A 5864-nucleotide genomic window follows, 5' to 3' on the forward strand; every position below is an offset into this window, starting at 1 on the left:
TGTTCGCCTTCGCCTAGACGCACAGGCGCGCTCTCAACAGTGCTAATACACATTGCTTACAGACGTAATTTTAGATGCAGACATAGAAATATGACTTGTTTGGAATTCATCATTGCTTTGCGCCGATAGGGAACTGAAATTTCAGCTTCAATTGCGTGTTGTATATTTCGCCATACAGACTGATGCGAACTCCATTATAATACATGCTTTTACATCTTGTGATGCAGTACTTTCTTCTTTTAACTAATTTTTCAAAGGCTCAGCGACAAAAAGAGACTGTTATTGCAAGAAATTTGTTCTTCCACAGGTGCATATGGGTACCAATAGTTTTATATATATATATATATCAATATATTGATACACACACAAAAACAGCACAGAAACATTATTTCTTTCATGTAATTAACAAGAGTCCATGAGCTAGTGACGTATGGGATATACATTCCTACCAGGAGGGGCAAAGTTTCCCAAACCTTAAAATGCCTATAAATACACCCCTCACCACACCCACAAATCAGTTTTACAAACTTTGCCTCCAAGGGAGGTGGTGAAGTAAGTTTGTGCTAGATTCTACGTTGATATGCGCTCCGCAGCAAGTTGGAGCCCGGTTTTCCTCTCAGCGTGCAGTGAATGTCAGAGGGATGTGAAGAGAGTATTGCCTATTGAATGCAGTGATCTCCTTCTACGGGGTCTATTTCATAAGGTTCTCTGTTATCGGTCGTAGAGATTCATCTCTTACCTCCCTTTTCAGATCGACGATATACTCTTATATATACCATTACCTCTGCTGATTCTCGTTTCAGTACTGGTTTGGCTTTCTACAAACATGTAGATGAGTGTCCTGGGGTAAGTAAGTCTTATTTTCTGTGACACTCTAAGCTATGGTTGGGCACTTTATTTATAAAGTTCTAAATATATGTATTCAAACATTTATTTGCCTTGACTCAGAATGTTCAACTTTCCTTATTTCCAGACAGTCAGTTTCATATTTGGGATTATGCATTGAATTTTCATATTTTTTCTTACCTCAAAAATTTGACTTTTTTCCCTGTGGGCTGTTAGGCTCGCGGGGGCTGAAAATGCTTCATTTTATTGCGTCATTCTTGGCGCTGACTTTTTTGGCGCAAAAATTCTTTTCCGTTTCCGGCGTCATACGTGTCGCCGGAAGTTGCGTCATTTTTTGACGTTATTTTGCGTCAAAGATGTCGGCGTTCCGGATGTGGCGTCATTTTTGGCGCCAAAAACATTTTAGGCGCCAAATAATGTGGGCGTCTTTTTTGGCGCTAAAAAATATGGGCGTCATTTTTGTCTCCACATTATTTAAGTCTCTTTATTTATTGCTTCTGGTTGCTAGAAGCTTGTTCACTGGCATTTTTTTCCCATTCCTGAAACTGTCATTTAAGGAATTTGATCAATTTTGCTTTATATGTTGTTTTTTTCTTTTACATATTGCAAGATGTTCCACGTTGCAACTGAGTCAGAAGATACTACAGGAAAATTACTGCACAGTGCTGGAGCTACCAAGCTAAGTCTGCTATAAACTTTTGGTATCTGTTTCTCCAGCTGTTATTTGTATTGCATGTCATGTCAAACTTATTAATGCAGATAAAATTTCCTTTAGTACTATTAAATTACCTGTTGCTGTCCGTCAACATCTAATTTTCAGAGTGTTCCTGATAACATAAGAGATTTTATTTTTTAAATCCATTAAGAAGGCTATGTCTGTTATTTCTCCTTCTAGTATACATAAAAGTCTTTTAAAACTTCTCTTTTTTTCAGATGAATTTTTAAATGAACGTCATCATTCTGATACTGATAATGGTTCCTCTGGTTCAGAGGTTTCTGTCTCAGAGGTTGATGCTGATAAATCTTTGTATTTGTTCAAGATGGAATTTATTCGTTCTTTACTTAAAGAAGTGTTATTTGCATTAGAAATAGAGGATTCTGGTCCTCTTGATACTAAATGTAAACGTTTAAATAAGGTTTTTAAATCTCCTGTAGTTATTCCAGAAGTGTTTTATCTCCCTGATGCTATTTCTGAAGTATTTTCCAGGGAATGGAATAATTTGGGTAATTTATTTACTCCTTCTAGACGTTTAAGCAAATTATATCCTGTGCCATCTGACAGATTAGAGTTTTTTTGGGACAAAAATCCCTAAGGTTATGGGGCTGTCTCTACTCCTGCTAATGTACTACTATTCCTATGGCAGATAGTACTTCATTTAAGGATCCTTTAGATAGGAAAATTGAATCTTTTCTAAGAAAAGCTTACTTATGTTCAGGTAATCTTCTTAGACCTGCTATATTTTTAGCGGATGTTGCTGCAGCTTCAACTTTTTGGTTAGAAGCTTTAGCGCAACAGGTAACAGATCATAATTTTATAGCATTATTATTATTCTATAACATGCTAATTATTTTATTGGTGATACCATCTTTTGATATCATTAGAGTTGATGTCAGGTATATGTCTCTAGCTATTTTAGCTAGAAAAGCTTTATGGATTAAACTTGGAATGCTGACATGTCTTCTAAGTCAACTTTGCTTTCCCTTTCTTTCCAGGGTAAATAATCATTTCGTTCCTTTCCTCACAACAAGGAACAAAAGCCTGATCCTTCATCCTCAGGAGCGGTATCAGTTTGGAAACTATTTCCAGTTTGGAATATATCCAAGCCTTATAGAAACCTATAGTCAGCTCCTAAGTACCTATGAAGGTGCGGCCCTTATTCCAGCTCAGCTGGTATGGGGCAGATTATGTTTTCTTCAAAGAAATTTGGATCAATTCCGTTCTTAATCTCTGGTTTCAGAAACATTGTTTCAGAAAGGTACAGAATTGGCTTCAAGTTAAGGCCTCCTGCTAAGAGATTCTTTTCTTTCCCGTGTCCCAGTTGACACAGCAAGGCTCAGCATTTCTGAAATGTGTTTCAGATCTAGAGTTGGCTGGAGTATTTATGCCAGTTCCAGTTCTGGAACAGGGGCTGGGGTTTTATTTTATCTCTTCATTGTACCAAAGAAGGTCAATTCCTTCAGACCAGTTCTGGATCTATCATTATTGAATCGTTATGTTAGGATACCAACATTCAAGATGGTTACTGTAGGACTATCCTGCCTTTTGTTTAGCAAGGGCATTATATGTCTACAATAGATTTACAGGATGTGTATCTGCATATTCCGATTCATCCAGATCACTTTTAGTGTCTGAGATTCTCTTTTTAGACAAGCATTACCAGTTTTGTGGCTCTACTGTTTGGTCTAGCCTCAGTTCCAAGAATTTTTTTCAAAGGTTCTCGGTGCCCTTCTTCTGTAATCAGAGAATAGGGTTTTGGTATTTCCTTATTTGGACGATATCTTGGTACTTGCTCAGTCTTCTCATTTTCGAAGAATCTCATACGAATCGACTTGTGTTGTTTCTTCAAGTTCATGGTTGGAGGATCAATTTACCATTCAGTTCATTGATTCCTCAGACAAGGGTAACCTTTTTAGGTTTCTAGATAAATTCAGTGTCTATGACTCTGTCCTTGTCAGACAAGAGAAGTTTAACATTGATATCAGCTTGTCAAAACCTTCAGTCACAATCATTCCCTTTGGTAGCCTTATGCATGGAAATGTTGGGTCTTAGGACTGCCGCATCAGATGCGATCTCCTTTGCTCGTTTTCACATGCGACCTCTTCAGCTCTGTATGCTGAACCAATGGTGCAGGGATTACTCAAAGATATCTCAATTAATATCTTTAAACCGATTTTACGACACTCTCTGACATGGTGGACAGATCACCATCGTTTAGTTCAGGGGGCTTCTTTGTTCTTCCGACCTGGACTATAATCTCAACAGATTCAAGTCTTACAGGTTGGGGAGCTGTGTGGGGGTCTCTGACGGCACAAGGGGTTTGGGAATCTCAGGAGGTGAGATTTCCGATCAATCTTTTGGAACTCCGTGCAATTTTCAGAGCTCTTCAGTCTTGGCCTCTTCTGAAGAGAGAGTTGTTCATTGTTTTCAGATAAGACAATGTCACAACTGTGGCATACATCAATCATCAAGGAGGGACTCACAGTCCTCTGGCTATGAAAGAAGTATCTCGAATTTTGGTTTGGGCGGAATCCAGCTCCTGTCTAATCTCTGCGGTTTATATCCCAGGTATGGACAATTGGAAAGCGGATTATCTCAGTCGCCAAACGTTGCATCCGGGCGAATGGTCTCTTCACCCAGAGGTATTTCTTCAGATTGTTCAAATGTGGGAACTTCCAGAAATAGATCTGATGGCTTCTCATCTAAACAAGAAACTTCCCAGGTATCTGTCTAGATCCCGGGATCTTCAGGCGGAGGCAGTGGATGTATTTTCACTTCCTTGGAAGTATCATCCTGCCTATATCTTTCCGCCTCTAGTTCTTCTTCCAAGAGTAATCTCCAAGATTCTGAAGGAATGCTCGTTTGTTCTGCTGGTAGCTCCGGCATGGCCTCACAGGTTTTGGTATGCGGATCTTGTCCGGATGGCCTCTTGCCAACCGTGGACTCTTCCGTTAAGACCAGACCTTTTGTCTCAAGGTCCTTTTTTCCATCAGGATCTGAAATCCTTAAATTTAAAGGTATGGAGATTGAACGCTTGATTCTTGGTCAAAGAGGTTTCTCTGACTCTGTGATTAATACTATGTTACAGGCTCGTAAATTTGTATCCAGAGAGATATATTATAGAGTCTGGAAGACTTATATTTCTTGGTGTCTTTCTCATCTTTTTTCTTGGCATTCTTTTAGAATACCGAGAATATTACAATTTCTTCAGGATGGTTTAGATAAGGGTTTGTCCGCAAGTTCCTTGAAAGGTCAAATCTCTGCTCTTTCTGTTCTTTTTCACAGAAAGATTGCTATTCTTCCTGATATTCATTGTTTTGTACAAGCTTTGGTTCGTATGAAGCCTGTCATTAAGTCAATTTCTCCTCCTGGAGTTTGAATTTGGTTCTGGGGGCTCTTCAAGCTCCTCCATTTGAACCTATGCATTCATTGGATATTAAATTACTTTCTTGGAAAGTTTTGTTCCTTTTGGCCATCTCTTCTACCAGAAGAGTTTCTGAATTATCTGCTCTTTCTTGTGAGTCTCCTTTTCTGATTCTTCATCAGGATAAGGCGGTGTTGCGAACTTCTTTTGAATTTTACCTAAAGTTGTGAATTCCAACAACATTAGTAGAGAAATTGTGGTTCCTTCATTATGTCCTAATCCTAAGAATTCTAAGGAGAAATCGTTGCATTCTTTGGATGTTGTTAGAGCTTTGAAATATTATGTTGAAGCTACGAAATCTTTCTGTAAGACTTCTAGTCTATTTTATCTTTTCCGGTTCTAGGAAAGGCCAGAAAGCTTCTGCCATTTCTTTGGCATCTTGGTTGAAATCTTTAATTCATCTTGCCTATGTTGAGTCGGGTAAAATTCCGCCTCAGAGAATTACAGCTCATTCTACTAGGTCAGTATCTACTTCCTGGGCGTTTAGGAATGAAGCTTCGGTTGACCAGATCTGCAAAGCAGCAACTTGGTCCTCTTTGCATACTTTTACTAAATTCTACCATTTTGATGTATTTTCTTCTTCTGAAGCAGTTTTTGGTAGAAAAGTTCTTCAGGCAGCGGTTTCAGTTTGAATCTTCTGCTTATGTTTTTTGTTAAACTTTATTTTGGGTGTGGATTATTTTCAGCAGGAATTGGCTGTCTTTATTTTATCCCTCCCTCTCTAGTGACTCTTGTGTGGAAAGATCCACATCTTGGGTAGTCATTATCCCATACGTCACTAGCTCATGGACTCTTGTTAATTACATGAAAGAAAACATAATTTATGTAAGAACTTACCTGATAAATTCATTTCTTTCATATTAACAAGAGTCCATG

Source organism: Bombina bombina, chromosome 8, assembly GCF_027579735.1.
Source record: "Bombina bombina isolate aBomBom1 chromosome 8, aBomBom1.pri, whole genome shotgun sequence".
In the NCBI taxonomy this organism is placed as follows: Eukaryota; Metazoa; Chordata; class Amphibia; order Anura; family Bombinatoridae; genus Bombina; species Bombina bombina.